Here is a 17,496-nt window from a genome sequence, read left to right as displayed (position 1 = left end):
TTAGTCCACCACTGAAGCACTATGTGTCCTGTTAGTCCACCACTGAAGCAATGTGTGTCCTGTTAGTCCACCACTGAAGCACTATGTGTCCTGTTAGTCCACCACTGAAGCACTGTGTGTCCTGTTAGTCCCCCAAGTCCTCCACTGAAGCACTGTGTGTCCTGTTAGTCCTCCACTGAAGCACTGTGTGTCCTGTTAGTCCTCCACTGAAGCACTGTGTGTCCTGTTAGTCCACCACTGAAGCACTGTGTGTCCTGTTAGTCCACCACTGAAGCACTGTGTGTCCTGTTAGTCCTCCACTGAAGCACTGTGTGTCCTGTTAGTCCCCCAAGTCCTCCACTGAAGCACTGTGTGTCCTGTTAGTCCCCCAAGTCCTCCACTGAAGCACTGTGTGTCCTGTTAGTCCCCCAAGTCCTCCACTGAAGCACTGTGTGTCCTGTTAGTCCACCACTGAAGCACTGTGTGTCCTGTTAGTCCTCCACTGAAGCACTGTGTGTCCTGTTAGTCCCCCAAGTCCTCCACTGAAGCACTGTGTGTCCTGTTAGTCCTCCAAGTCCTCCACTGAAGCACTGTGTGTCCTGTTAGTCCTCCACTGAAGCACTGTGTGTCCTGTTAGTCCACCACTGAAGCACTGTGTGTCCTGTTAGTCCTCCACTGAAGCACTATGTGTCCTGTTAGTCTACCACTGAAGCACTGTGTGTCCTGTTAGTCCTCCAAGTCCACCACTGAAGCACTATGTGGCCTGTTATTCCTCCACTGAAGCACTATGTGGCCTGTTAGTCCTCCACTGAAGCACTATGTGGCCTGTTAGTCCTCCAAGTCCTCCACTGAAGCACTATGTGGCCTGTTAGTCCTCCAAGTCCTCCACTGAAGTACTATGTGGCCTGTTAGTCCTCCACTGAAGCACTGTGTGGCCTGTTACCAGTGGTTCTCGATCTTTTCTGTGTCAGGGCCGCGTCGGCTGCCATGTTGTTCGGTAGTCAGAAGGGTGGGACGTGTGCATATTCAGAGCATGTTCATTTCAATGATCTATCTATCGTGTACCGGCTTGGATCTATGTAACTATAACGTATACTTTAAGCTCCTGTTTCGTATCAGAATGAAAACCCATTTTTCTCAAGGTTTTAAGGAACAAGATACCATTACATTGTTTTCTTATATTTTTTTATGTCATAGATATATCATTAAAGATCTTAGTGTTTTGCCACTTGCAATGTGCTCACGGCCCACCAGTGTCTGAGAACCACTGTCCTAGTATACGGTAGGCCTATAGCTGCACCTCTCCATCTCGCTCCCCTCCTCTCTACTTGCATCTGTGTCCATGCCAGCTCATTGATCTCTGTCAGTATTGAATGTCAGAGACACGTTCAAAGATGCTTTTCGCTCGCCATTAATAATTCACATGGCCTGAATCATCAATAATAATTCTCACAGAGCAATCATTCAGCTCTACCACCACTCTGTCGCTCTCTCTCGCACGCCCACCCACTCTCTCTCTCTCGTCTGTCTCAGTCTGAGCCCCCTCTCTTTCTCTCTCCATATCTCTCTTCTCTTTATCCTCTTCCTGCCCTAGGCCATTCTTACTCCCCCCCGACCCCCTCCTTAAACTCCTCTTTGGACTTGCTGATATCTCTTTTTGCTTATTCGGCCCACTTTTCAAATGCTTTATCTCTCATATCTGTGCTTCTTTTTTTCCTGCTCCCAGCATTGCACTTTGTTCAGATTGTCCGATGCTCTTACATTTTTTTTACCCTTTTCTTTTTCTTTAAACTTTTAGGACACATTATCGAAACACGAGTGATTCCCGCAGATGTGAAGCCTAAAGCATAATGGGCCGAGAGGCTACTTATTCCTGTTTGCGAATAGTTTCCTAACATCCAGTCGTATAATAAAAGGTTCACATTAAGGAACGACAGGCCGCTGTGATCAATGACGGGCATATCTTTAACCGCACAGCGATAACTCTGGCCTGTCAATCACCTGTTCAAAAATGAATGAGGATGGACTATGCGTCTGGCCTGGTGTATATATACTTTAATAGATATAGTGGAGAGAGGATGGAGAAAAAGTAGACACAGGAGAAGCAGAGAGAGCCACTCTTAATGTACATGTAAAACTCTCCGGTGGGCGCATGCCAAGCGTAAGTGGTTGAGTGATATTGGCAAAGGGGAGAAAGAGGGGGGACGGGGGGGCAGGGGAAGGTATATGGCGGCGAGAGAAAGTGTCAGATTTAGGCATTTTCCTTAATGCTATAAGAGCTTATTGATATTTTGATTTTCGCCGCCGGCCGGGTGGGTTGCTGAGGCAGCTCCTTTTCCAAACACGTCTTTCTACGGAGGAGAGATGCAGAAGCTCTTCCCCAGCTCTACCCATCCCAGTCCAGACCCGCTCTGGGGGAAGACCCCCGCCCGGAAAACTGTCTCCTGGGAATACCACCGTGAATGGAGAGAGAGAGAAGTGTTTGAGAAGAAAGACGGGGGGAGAGTTGGAGAGGGTGTACAGTAAGTAGACCTATGTCAATTTTCAAGAGTTAAATTAACATGGATTTTGAACAGGCATGGAAGCAAGCAGTAGGTCATCGTGGCTCCTTCCGCTTGAGGACTATATGTGCGCTCGCTGTACACTGATTATGGAGGTAGGAATAGGGTGGCTTCTCCCTCTCTCTCGCACCGCACACACACACGCACGCGCACACACACACACACACACACACACACACACACACACACACACACACACACACACACACACACACACACACACACACACACACACACACACACAGTGGCCTAAACTACTGCCTTGGCTCTGATAAGAGTCCTTTTTTTAAAGACCAGTCAGCCAGTAATAAAAGAGAGAAATCCGCTGCTCTTATACTATAACTATAAATTCCGCAGAGCGACCGTTGGCTTCTTATATTATTCTCATGGGAAACGGAAGAGAACTGAGCCTGGGCCACTAAAACCTAAATACACTTGGATGTTTTATGTTATCACAAAGCAATTACAAGGATATACTATGGAAGATACAGTGGCAGAGTTTTCCTAAATAAATGGATTGAACTTAATTAAGATATGACAATACAATTCACCACGAAATTACTGGAGAAATGAACTTGGACACGGTCAAATGGAAGAAAAATAAAAAGGATAAGATGTTAACCAAACTACACACATTCCACTTAGAAATAATGATGCTCATCATGTTACTGATGGTGACCATTTCAAACAGGGATGTCTCCCACTACAACCCCCACTATCCCATCCCCCCCCCCCCCCCTCATCTCTCTCTCTCTCTCTCTCTCTCTCTCCCTCCCTCTCGGTCTCTCCCCCAGCCTATATCGACTGGCTGAGAGGTAAGTCCCATACTGTAAATAAATATGAGGTCTCCTGCAACTCATTAAGGGGTGGAGGCTCCTAATCAGCCAGCAAGACACGCACGCACGCACGCACGCACGCACGCACGCACGCACGCACATAAGCAACCACGCACATAAGCAACCACGCACGCACGCACTCTGTCTCGTTCTTTCAAGCCTGCCGTGGGTTTAATTTGAAGCTGCTCACTAACGACCCTCTCAGGGATCCCGGGCGCTGTTCCTTGATCTCTCCCCAGGGGTCCATGCTGTGGAATATCACTGGGATATAAAACTCCATCAGGACTCATTGAACGAAGCGTTTAAACTCAGCACAGACCACCTACTGGTTCTCATGTCTCGATTTGGCCAGCTTCTGTACACAGTTAAAATCCTCAGTTGATAATTTATCAATTTCTAACCCTCAGAATAAAATGAACACTCAGGATATTACAGAGTACTGGTGTAGCTCACACTCTCATCCCAAGTGACTAAGTTACGACACGTGCAGCCACAGAGCGATCTTCAACTCCTCGACTGCCAACGCTACAAACAATGTTTGAGGTCAAATGGCTCGTGGCGCGCAGGAAAAAGTTCCCCTGAATGCTGTGCGCCTGTCTTTTCCATATCAAATTCTCAGAGGTCAAGGAGAAAGGAGGAGTTCTATGTCCAATCGACTGCTGAGGAAGACAGCGGCCCTGATGTGATGTACAGGACACAAAGTCAATGTCAAGGTATTGCGTCTGAGCCAAGTACTGTAGTCTAAGTCGAGAGGTACCTCTCTATACCGTCTGTGTGTAAATACTCTGCCTCAAGCTCAAAAGGGTTTGTGAGTGTACACATTGAAATTAGTACTTGTGATTCTATAATTTAGTAAACATCTCATTGATTTCCAAAGATAAGATTTGACATGAAACTGGATTGACTATTAGTATGTGTTTATGATGTAATTAGCCTACTTCCCAGGGAGAGAACAAAAGGCTGTTACGGTTAGCAAGTAGTATCGTATATGGATGTCAGGCCCTGTCACATCAGGCCCCACTCACAGAGTATCGTATATGGATGTCAGGCCCTGTCACATCAGGACCCACTCACAGATTATCTTATATGGATGTCAGGCCCGGTCACATCAGGACCCACTCAGAGTATCGTATATAGATGTCAGGCCCTGTCACATCAGGCCCCACTCACAGAGTATCGTATATGGATGTCAGGCCCTGTCACATCAGACCCCACTCACAGAGTATCGTATATGGATGTCAGGCCCTGTCACATCAGGCCCCACTCACAGAGTATCGTATATAGATGTCAGGCCCTGTCACATCAGACCCCACTCACAGCACTGAATGGCAGAGCTGTCATGGCCCTGGTACATGCGCTGTTATGGCACCATGGTAACATACTGTAGTAAGTGTGGTCTGTTTCCAGACCAGAACAGATGTGACAGGGCCTGATGTACCTGTGACAGGGCTGTGAGAGGGCCTGGCATAGGGCTGTTGCCCGTGACAGGGCCTGACATCTCTGTCGCAGCCCTGTGTGACATACTGTCCACGATACTGGTAGGTATATATCACGCCAGTTTCATGGTTGGCATCACGTGAGCTTGCTCTGCAGCCTCCTGAGCCACTGCCACTCTAGTCCCAGTATATTATGCCATTCTCTGTGGTTCACAAAGGTGCGTAGAAAGTTTCATGGCAATCCAGCCGGTGGGCTTCAAGATATGCTGTTTGAGTCAAGGATGAAAAGATGGATGGATCGACCATCCGACAGCCCGACCGACATAGTATCACCCTTAAAGGGATAAGAATGAAACAGACAGGATAAAATGTAATATATAGAAGACAATATAGGGTTTAAACAGAACAAGTGTGAATTGAGCAGAGTTGCTCTTCAGGGGTGGTGGGGGTTGATGTAGTTATTTATTTCTCACTGAAGTCTTGAAGTCTAAAGTCTAGATGTGTTAGCAGTATTTTAGAACAAAGAGGCAAAAATAGGAATAAAAGATTGGAAACGTTTGAATTAAGCTGAGTTGCACTTTAGTTTAGATGCAAGGTTCCAGGTATACTGTAGCTTGTAACAGTCAGACTGAAGATATATTGTTCGTCATCATAAGTACAGTACAGGAAGAAACAATAAAAGATACATCAAGAATTGGTCAATTGATCAGATTTACTGGTATAGCTTCTGGGTTGTGAACGCTTGGTGTCAGGTATACTGGAACTTCAAACACAACTTTTTTTGATCAGTTGCTCATTGTCACGGACTGCAAATACTGACTCCTACATATCAAGGCAATTTTGAAATTACAAGTGTATACGGTTAAAGTGGTTAAACTGATTTATATTCACTCGTTTTGCGGGACTGGAGATACCTGGAACAGAACCCCCTCAAGGACCCCTTGTGGTCCCTACACCCACTTTGAGGACCAGTGTGTTTGTGTGTGCGTGTGCGTGTGCGTGTGCGTGTGCGTGTGCGTGTGTGTGTGCGCGTGTGCGTGTGCATGTGTATGTGTGTGCGTGTGTGTGTATATGTATGTGTGCACGTGCGCATGTGCGTTTAAGTGCGTTAGAGACCGAAAGAGAGAGAGAGAGAGAGCTGAGTAAGACCAGAGTGGTTTTCCTTGGCTGTGGTTACAGAGTGCTGATTTGCACATTCACAAATCAGTTATATGAAACCTAAAAACGAAGGCAAATGGAGATGGCTTGTTTAATTACAGTATCATTTTGTACTTTTGGATATGAAAAATGGCATCATTCTATTAGTCTATTCTCCAAATTTCTGTTCACAAACTTTCTTCACTTCTACAGTAGAGTACTGTATGTGAATTTGATTGTTAAATAAGTTCCAGTGGTGTAATAGCCATCGGCAAGAACTATATTGAATGTGTTATAGATTAACATGGCAGGGACCATTAGACCTACAGTAGCCCAAGAAACAAAAGGCCCAAAATTCTAATTACGCTACAATAATAACATAATAAGATAAATATCTACTATTAGGATGTTATTAGGGTGGATTTCTTTTTTGTAATATTTACATAGGCCTACAAATACAACCCACAACAGTTTGCTAAGAACATAATGAATGAACAGAATCAATTGATTTGTGTTCTCTTTGTTCCAATCAATCATTCAATCAATCAATCAATCAATCAATCAAAGTAGACAATCTGTAAAATAAAAATGGGACTTCCGTTAGATTCTACAGGTGTAGGTGTTCAATTCATCACTGCTGATCTTGTGAAGTGTGTCTGGCTCTCTCATTATGTGTTGTTTAAGCTGTACTGATGCTGGTAACAAAACATATACTGTAGAGATCACACTTATTTATTTGTACTTCCATTGTAATGGTGAATTTTGAATAGTTTTATCTCAAGCTTATACTTACTTTTAAGGATTCTAATAAAAAAAACAGCAAAAGTAGCAGATACAAGCTCAAAACGCGTCGCTTATAGGGCCACATTGTGGAACACAAAATGTTAAAATATGGAGATAAGAGGTGTCTGCCGGACAGCAACATTATGGGGTGGCCTTCTAGCAGGCGGGCTTCAACCCTGCATGGTTAACAACACACACACACACACACACACACACAACCTTGCACGCGTGCGCGCACACTTCAGTTGGTTGCCAATATCTATTGCTTGTGAAGTGATTTATCAGTCAGGCTCTTGACTTTACACAGGGTGAAATATGTGACCCTCTAACTACAGGTACTGTATATGATTAGACCACGTTAAAGATAACTGAAATGAAATCTATTCCAAACACGGTCAAATGAAGCTATCAATAACATTGATCAGCCTGCTCATTGATTAAAGTACGCTCTTGCCTTGGCGACTCACACAGGAACATTAGGCTGCAGTTCTTTATCCTGCTGTAGGAGAAGTTAAATGTGTATTTTTCTTATCGATATGCTGGGGGACCTTTGTTTGCATGCATTAGAAGGAATAGTAACAAAACAAAACAAATCATCCTTGTCAATTCACAAAACATTTTGAATGACTACAAACCAGTTGCAAATGATGTCATGCATGCATTTTCTGAAGTCTGGATCAAAGCAAATTCAGAAAATAAATGTTAGGAATCATTTTAATTCAAAGCAAGCCAATATTTGTACTTAATAAGTATCAGAAGAAACAATTTGGAAAGATGTATCCCGATTTTAGATTATTTTTAAATTTACCTGGCAATTGTATTGTTTGGTATAATTACTTTTTGTATCATTTTATGTTCTCCTTGTATCCCTCCTTGATGTTTACTATGCAGATACAGTATAGATCTTGGTCACTTAATTGTTCTCTTGTTTCATCTCTTATAGGTTCGTTTTTTCTCGACCACAAGATTCCAACTAATGTCATTGCATTGTTCTCATTGCATTACACTTACACTATTTATGTCAGTGGTTCCCAAAGGGGGGTCCGGGGACCCCCAGGGGTTCTTGAGGGAGTTCCAGGGGGCCAGCTAAATGATAGTTTGGAACCAAATGGACCCTTATTGGACTGTAACTCAGAGAGTGTACAAATGGAACCAAATGGACCCGTTCAGAGTTAAATTAACATTGATTGTACAATATAAATTGGGGTCCCAGAGATAGAAATGCCATTAAACCGACGTCCGTGGCCTAATCGCCCTAATGCATGTCAAACTGGGGGTCCTTGAAATTAAACGGGTTGAAAATCACTGCTAGAGCCATAAAATTCTTCTCTCATGGGGGTCCTTGGCATATCTCTTCAAATGGGGGTCTGTGGGCTAATTAGTGTCAATTTGGGGGTCCTTGACATGAAAACAGTTTGGGAACCACTGCTTTGATTGATTGATTGATTGATTGATAATTTTATTAGACAATAAGATGCAAACAGTACAGGGTACAGTAAAGCACATTTGGCCATCACCGAAGAAAGACCTTGCAGTCTTGTTTCCATCGGGCATTCATTCACAATAACAACAATAACAACGATTTAAATATAAAAAAAAACCATTAAATCTATGTACAGATTTGAATAGAAATTAATTGGAGAGGGGAGGAATAATAGAGTTGTGGCTTCTATTGACCGGATGATAGTGTCAGGTGAATTTTCAGTCCTTTCTTGCTTTCTTAAAGGAAACGAGTGATTTGCTAGTTTTGAGGGAAGGCATTCCACTGAGTGGCAGTGATTTATGTGACTGTTTACCTTGCTGATTATTCACTAGAGTTCACTCTGCTTTTTCTGATTCCACACTTGTAAGTCACTTTGAATAATTGTCTGCTAAATGCCTAAATTGCAAATATGATATTCATGATCATAAATCTAAATGTTGCCATTCGATTTTAAATGTAATTGAAAATTGTGCTAAACAGTACCACAGTGTGTAACCATTTAAAAAATAACATATTTGTGTTTAAAATTTTCACTTAAAAATGTGTCAGTTTGTTATCAATTACTTCTTTGTTCATAATTATATCATTCCTATTTTCAACAAAGATGTAAAAAAAAGCTCAACAGCTGTTTTCTTTTGTTTTCTTTTCTCACACACACACACACACACACACACACACACACACACACACACACACATGGAGGATCAACACTAGAGACCAGCGGGTGGCGGATTTAGCCGCGGTTGCCACGGGTGAACCGCAGTTTAGGGTGGATTTGGGTCAATTCAATATATTATAAATGAATTAAAATATAAATTAATATATCGGATAAATAATCGGGTGAAATAATGCGGGAATTAAATTAATGGCATCTATATATCTACATGCTTATTATAGCTTTTAAAACGCACAAAATCTCGGCGTGCGTGAGTTAGTAGTATTTTAATTACATCATTTTCCATGATCTGGCACAAATTAGCCGCCTATGAAGTTGGGTCCTGTTGCACAACAACAACAACACAGTGGTCTCCTACAGGCAGCTATGCTAAAGTTGCTAACAGGCAGCTAGTAAGTCTGAGAGAAACTTAAAACTATAAGTAAAACAGAAGGGAGGAATATACAGTACGTTTGGCGTGGGACTGGGAGTGATTCAGTTCTTTACCCTGCTGATGACCGCTGGATATGCTGTATGAAAATACGTTGCAATGTGAGAACGTGCAGGACGGCGTGTTACCATGGAATATGGATATATACAACCACTACGTAACATTGGTGAACGAGAGAGTGGTGAGTGACATTGTTTGTACAAGTAGTATAAATAGCCGATCTACAAGCTCACAACGCGTCGCAGATCAATTTGATTAATTAATAAATTGCGGTCGGATAACGGGTGGATTATACTTATGCACACGTGGATTCGGGTGACAAAAAAGCTCATCCGCTAATCTCTAATCAACACTGTGCCAGAGTCCCTGTGAAGCCCACAGGTAAGGGATATTCAACACCCAGGAGGACACACTCACCTGTGTGCCTTATATATATGTTAGACTGTGCGTGCGTGCGTGCGTGTGTGTCAGTGTGATAGGCGGTAAGATGATATCCAACACCTAAGAGGACGGACTCACCTGAGGCGCGGTGCCGGCTTTCACTTCCTGTCCTTATCGACGCTTGCTTCCTGTTGCAGGAGGAAGTGGCCACGCAGCACGATGGCCGGAGTGAAACTGGAGAGAGTGCCACACCGCCACACATGGGGTAGCGTCGACAGAAAAAGTCAGCCTCCGGGATAAATTATGAATGAGTGCCTTGGAGGAGGAGAGGTAGTAAGGATGGCAGGAGAGAGAGGTATATGGAAGTATGACGTTATGGTCTTATCTCCTGTTTTACTGAAACAGCTGGCCATTCTGAAATGGAGATGAGTGCCCCAGTCTCTCTCTCTTTCTCACACACACACACACACGCACACACACACGCACGAGCACGCGCACACACGCAAGCACGCACGTGTTTGTATTACTATACTTGTGAGGACATCAACATTTTAGGACAGCATTTGAAAATAACTGAAAATGTGCTGATAAATGGCAGATCTTTGGAGATCAGCTATGGTGTGTGCTATGTATGTATAGGTACCATCTCTATCTCTATAGGTTGTCCTCAGACAAGCCCTCCATCGTCGTTTCCAGTCATCCCGGTTCTCCATATACATCTGGCCATTTCGTTGTTACTTTGCGTGCCAGCGTCTTTTTTTAGCACTTTTTTAGTAGCCTACATCCACGTACTGTATGTTAACGTGGGACGTCCTCTTGATCGCAGCCCATGTGTCTCACAGCACCAAATTGCTGGCTGGCAGTTCTTGATGTCTTTGGCAGTGTCCTGCTAGTTTCATTCTCCTGGCTGCTATTTTCTGGCTCACCCTTGGTATTCCCTCATATAGGATCTTGTTGGTAACATGTACATCAGAGTGCCCTTCTCCTTGGATTGCCTTCCATGGCTATGAGCCCCATCTGCCCACGCTATTTGCCCATAGCAGGAACAGTGTTTGGCAGGTGCCAGGGCGTGTCCACAAGCTTGCGCGCCTTGCCTCTGGTGCAGACTGTTGCTCCAAGATCCCCTACAGTTGGGACCGCATGGTACTCAGTTACCGCGTGTGGCCATGAGGAGGCACTGCAGAAGCGGTGGAGTGGCTTTGTACCAGCAGGAGGAGACTTACGCACTCGGCTCCTCTTTTCACCCTCCGCGAGGAGGGCTAGCTGGTGGCAGTAGCTGAAAGCAGAGTAGCAAGCAGAAGCAACATGCACTAAACTACAAGCACTACCGCAGTTCTACTGCACTACACATCACACAGCCCTGCATGCAAGCATGCGCACACACAATATCATTAACCATAGACAGCACCATAGTCATTAACCATAGTCAGTACAGTAGTCAGCACTATACCAGTCAGCAAGTGCTTGATACTGGTGATGTCCTGGTCAGTATCCTGGTCAGTATAGATGTAGTCTGCATAAAAGATGTGGAAATGTGGTCAGTTGACCCTTTGTGGTGCCTGGGGTTATGTCCATGTTTGTTGCCCCCAATCGCTTCATCAGCGGAAGTGACTGCTTCATCAGTGGGGTGAGGGGTGTTGGCGTCACATTTCACATTTCACCATCGATTAAGTGCAGTTGCCCCCGGACAGTACTTTGGTGCCGTTGCAATATTAAAGTTTTTCTTTTTCGCCAGACATTTTTTCGTACCCTCCATACAACTACTGTAAGTATGAAATAGGAGAAACTCTAACCCCAACCCCTAAACCACAACATGTCCAACCTGAATCTTTTTCTTATTGTACCAACAACCACAAATTACTATCCTCTATTTCTATTATACTTGTGGGACACAGAGGTGTAACTATACCGTGACGCAGATTGCGCTGGGGGCACAGAGGCCTTTGGGGCCCACGGCCACCCACCCGTGCCATCGGTAACATACAATTATAAATACATACAGAGATGCAATGACAGTTGAGTTGACCAAAGTTTGGCGGAGCCCGTGGTGGCTGCTGCTACTGTAGTACGGTACCTCTGAAGAGCCCTTGAGCAAGGCACTTAACCTGCCAACTGAGCTGTTCAGCAGTTCTGCAGCTCCCAGGTGTATACCATGAGTTGCTGAAAAAGAACATTTTGTGCTCAGCGAGTTCACCCCCGGCCCAGAGTAAATAAAGGTTAAAAAAATAAGATCAGAGTGCATTGTGAGCTTGTAGTTCAGTAATTTTCAGTATTTTCCTACTGTAATTTTAAATTGACTATTTGGTTTTAATAATTGACTAAATCAATGAGTTTGATAAAGTGTTGCACCCCTAGGCTACTCCATGACCGTGTAATATCCCTGCCAGCTGGTACGGGCGTCACAGCATCATATGGGAGACTAATGAATTAAAGAGCTGGGGCCCATTTGATCCATAATTGATTGTCTTTCATATGAGTGCAACGCGACGGGAGGAAGCGGGAGTGTGATCTCGCAGCAGCAGATAACAAGCGCACTTCCCCGCCCGCTGACGGCTCTACGTGACCGCAGGTTGGGGAGGAGGAGGTGCGCGCCTCGCTTCCATCTTCTTGATCCACCCCCTCCTCTCTCTCTCTCTCTCTCTCTCTCTCTCTCTCCCTCTCTCTCTCTCTCTCTCCCTCTCTTTTCTGTTTTAATGAGTGTCAGAATGCTGGATTCTTTTTTTTAAAGGAGAAGAAGAGGAGGAGGGGGGCGGGGAGGGTTTGAAACAACAAAACAACAAGAAAGCAGAAAAAGACCAAAAGAACAAGCTGCTTGTGATAAAGTGCTTACAGAGCATTTACAGCAAGTTGTGCAGACGTGCGGTTGAGCGCTGATGTAGGCCACGGGCCCACCAGTAGCACAAGGCTCATGCTGATCTATCATTGATTGGAGACGTATAGCGAGAGATGGGGAAACACAGGTGAGGCCGGCCACAAGGCGTGCATGGCCTCCACCAGACCAGGCAGTATACAAAAACATAAGTACAAATATGAGGTATTTCTACTTGAGTATTTCCAATTTACAGTGCTTTTACTACAGTTGTTCCCAAACCTTTTCATGTCAAGGACCCACAAATTGACTCCCATTTGAAATGCCAGAGACTCCCATAAGAGAAGATTTTTTACGGCTCTAGCAGAGATTTTCAACCCGTTAATTTCAAGGACCCCCATGCAGTTTAACATGCATGCATTAGTCTACGGATTTCTATCTCTGCGACCCCCAATTTATATTGTAAAATCAATGTTAATTTAACTCTCAGAGTTACAGACCCATAAGGGTCCATTTGGTTCGAACCCCCAGGGGTCCTTAATGGAGTCATCAAGGACCCCTGGGGATCCCCGGACCGCACGTTGGGAACCACTGTTTTACTATACTAGTTACATTAACTTAGGCCTTTACATTCCTTTCAGAACATATAAGGCCATTGATGAATCGTTTCCACCCTGGTCTGTCTAGCTTGCGCCACAGCTGTTTCCACGTACTCTGTGTTCTTTCTCCAGGTGTACTATATTTGGGTCTCCCTCTGGTCCGCTGTGTGACCAATCCAGCTCCACTTTCTCCTTATCAGCTCTAGTACCTCTCCTACAGCAGTACGGGATTTTATTGGTATTGAGTGAGATGTTTTAGGTTTTCCAGATCTATAATTATTATGTTGAATGTTTTTCTTGCTTTCTCTATTCTTGACTTATCCTCCTCTGTCCCACCCACCATCCACAGCTATCACCCTTCCCAGGTATGTTTTTCATTTGTCGACCTCTTCCAGTGTCTGGTCCCCGATGTTTATATGATTCGTGCTTTTGCGGCTTATTTAGTTTTTTGATCTGTTTATTTTAAGCCCCAGTCCAGCTGCTGTTATTTCTAGAAGTTGACAATTATCTTGCATCTCCTGGTGGCTACAGTATGTGAGAGTGGCAAAGTCAAAGTCCTCTAGATGTTCTGTCAGACTCCATTGAATGCCGGCCTTTTTATTGTGAGTTGTTTGTTTCATGATCCAGTCAATGCATATAGGAGGAAGATGAAAGGGGAAAGCAGGCAGCCCTGTTTCACCCCAATGAACACTGTGAAGTTTCTTGTGCACTTGGCATTACATGTCCTGATATGTGTTCTTAATGGTGGTTATGTATTTGGGGGGATTTCGTACTAGTGCGCCATTAAATCCCATAACAGCTTTTGGTCTACACTGTTGAATGCCTTTTCTTTTTTTTTAATGATTTTTTTGTGGCTTTCGCCTTTATTTTATATTTTTTATGGAGGGACAGACAGTAGGCTGACAGGAAATGGGGAGAGAGATGGGGGGAAGACATGCAGTAAAGGCTGCCAGACTGGATTACCAGCCAAGGTGCCTGGACCACTGAGCCATGGCCCAGGCCGAATGCCTTTTCAAAGTCAATGTAACAACATCAATAAACAGGTGTGTTCCATGGAATGCTCAATGATGATCCTGAGGGTAGCAATTTGGTCACTGCATGTTCCTGAAACCAGCTTGGTTTTCTCTCAGTTCATCATCAACCTCCTTTCACAGCCTCTCTAAAATAATGTGATTGAGCACTTTATTGCCTCCGGAGCTTTTACTCCACTACAATTATTTGAAAACTTAAGTTACTTTGTAGATTTTGATTATTAAACATACCACTTCAGCCCTATACATTCCAGCCATTTGAAAATAGCCGATCTACAAGCTCAGAATAGAATACTTTTGTACTTTTACTCAAGTACATTTTCAATTCCAGACATTCACTTGTAGCAGATTTCTACACTGCAGTATTGACACTTTTACTTAAGTAAACACGAGTACTTTATCCAGCACATGTTGTTAGAAGAGAGTCTCATTTGTGTGATTGTGACAGAGTCCTTCTATAAGACTCTGCAGGACACGTCACCATCCCTCACTGTCCATGTGACGTTGCATTTGGACGCCTGCGTCACAGTGAGCCTCACATCCAACTACAGCAAGGCTTTTTGTCTCTCTCCAACAACCTGTCAAGTCGCTGGAACGACTCCTCTGCCTCTCTTCATCAGCTATGCGTACACCGCCACCCCCACCCTAGTCTCTCTAAGTGAATCCGAGGGAAAAGAACAAAGCTGTAGAGAAACAAAAAGGTAAATGGCCCATTCTTACAGAAGAGGAGTTTGTCTACTTTAATGCTATGAGCCGTTATTAATAAAACAGAGGCAGCTGTCATACAGCGCTCGCTTCTTCTCAGGCGGCAAGCCGCGTTGGAGTATATAGCGCGTTCACGCGGGGGGCCTGCAGAAGCTTGGGGGGCCCGATGTAGCACAATAGCTGTGCCCCGTCTAAACCCGTAAACAAATCAAGTAAGACTGGAAGGGGCGAGGGCTCGTATAACAAACTGCCGCTAACTTGTCACCACTAACCGCTATGGAGGCATAGCATAGATAGATCACAGCAAAATGCCAATGGAAATAAAAAAAGTCAAATTTTTAATGATTTGTTTCTGCAAAAACAAAAAGCCTTTTACCGAACACCTCCCCCCTTCCCCTCCACCTGTCCTCTTCTCATTTCCTCTCATCTCGCTCTCTTTTCTCCTCCGCCAAGCTGTCTTTTTACCTCAGACACAAACGCTCTCGACTGCTTTGAGACGGGCAGTGTGGCGATGTACTCTGACTGGGGGAGCTCTGTGTGGGTTCAGAGACTGGGGGGGTGGGGGACGCTGGGCCGTTGTGACAAGCGCTCAAGCACTGTCCTCTTCCTGCCCGGCGGTGTCTCCCCGGTGTCTGCCTGTTCATTGTGACAGGCTGGCCGTCAGAGACAGCTTGGACAAATGGACCAGCGGAGCCTGGACCTGCCTGTTAGCATGCACACACACACACACACACACACACACACACACACACACACACACACACACACACACACACACACACACACACACACACACACACACACACACGTGTCCTGTCTGCTCTGCTCTACTTTGTGTTGTTACACTCGCTGCTTCGCTATAGCACATGGCACCGTGTTTTGCATTCAATGTAGTTGGGCCCCGGTGGCACGTACCACAAATAGCAGATCTAAAAGCTCACAAGGTGTCGCACTGCAACGCGTTGTGAGCTTTTAGATCTGCTATTTTTGCTGCCGCTATAAGTATAAATCAGCACTATACAGTTTGACATAAGAAACTTGGGGGACCTACAGTATATATCATACATTCTATTCATAAAACCAACAGACTTTTATAGAACGCCGCAACGTGACGTGGTAGTAAATTCACACCCCGCCCCCCATGCCATCGGCATGGCTTAATTAAGCACTGAATAACACCGTAACAGTCGCCATATCCCCCAGCGGAGCGCCATTAGATAAATACTAAATAAAACCTTAAGTGCCATAATCGCCATAGCGCAATTAAATATGGAATTAAAATGTCAGAGGGATCGCTACCAAATGGCCATAAGCGCTGTTCCGTATCAGCGCAGCCAGGCCCTGTGCAGTAAAGGCCATGCTTGTTTGCCTCGCTCGGTTTTACTGGTTCCATTTTTATGGTCAACAGTCCATCATATACAGTATCTTAATGATGATGGTAATTAGACAGCAGACTGCCCAGCAGTGATTTAGACGCACCAAAACAGAGTGACAGAGAATTATATACATACATAATTCTATACCACTATACACATACAGACACACATACATTATGTAACGCCCGGGAATCAAAGCCAGGTCTCCCACGTGGAGACAACATAGCCTAAAGGGGAATTCCTCCTCTCGCCTGAGGGAGATATTATACTTTTGGTCATCAGGCAGAGGCTCTGAGACGCTACTGCACGCACGCACGCACGCACGCACGCACGCACGCACGCACGCACGCACACACACACGCACACACAAACAAAGAGGAATTTGTTGCTGAGGGTTTATTTCTACACTCTCAGACTTCAATGAACACTGAGGATTTCCCAGTGAGGGAGAGCAGGCAGAGGAGGTCGATTGATCTGTGGGTCATAAACAGCTGCAGGTCAGAATCATGGGGTTCTCGTTTGGTTGCTTAATACAATTAGTGTGGCTTTGCTCTGCGGCTTCATAAGCATATAAACAGCCCCAGTGGTCCCAGGCTTAATACACAAGGGGATATCAATGTTAAATAAACCAGGGCCTGTCTGTGTGTGTGTGTGTGCATGCATGTGCGTGCACGCGATAATGATTACATTTCCATTAGTAAGCAGGGTAATGAAGGCAATGTGTGTGCATATGCTCACGCATGCGCAAATGTCTGCATGTGTTTTCACATGCACGTTTATGCATGTGTGTGAACAATCATTTGCACCCATGTGTGTGTGTGTGTGCATGTTTGTGCGTTCGACCGCGCTTATGTGCGTATGGGTTATGCCTTCATGTGTGCACATGCATATGTGTGCGTGCGTGCCGTGTAGTAAGCGGGTGAATTAAAAGCGCATTGACTATGTGGCAGCACATGCTATAAATTAAGCACCAGGCATCGCCAGGCTGCCAGGGTCCCAAGCCAGAGGAACTATTCATCTTGTCCACAACGCCTGGCCCCTCGCTCCCTCCATAAAAAAACACACAGGCCCCTACTGCACACACCCACGCCCTACTCCCCCTAACCATGGACCCCTCCCCTCCCCTCCCTTCCACGCTCGCACGCACGCACGCACGCACGCACGCACGCACGCACACACACACACACACACACACACACACACACACACACACACACATAATCAAATTAATTAACATTCCAAAGATCCTGCGCTCGTTAATCTAGCCGTAGTGG

This window comes from Electrona antarctica (assembly GCF_951216825.1).
Source record: "Electrona antarctica genome assembly, chromosome: 7".
Classification (NCBI taxonomy): domain Eukaryota; kingdom Metazoa; phylum Chordata; class Actinopteri; order Myctophiformes; family Myctophidae; genus Electrona; species Electrona antarctica.
Note: the sequence above shows the minus strand (reverse complement) of the source record.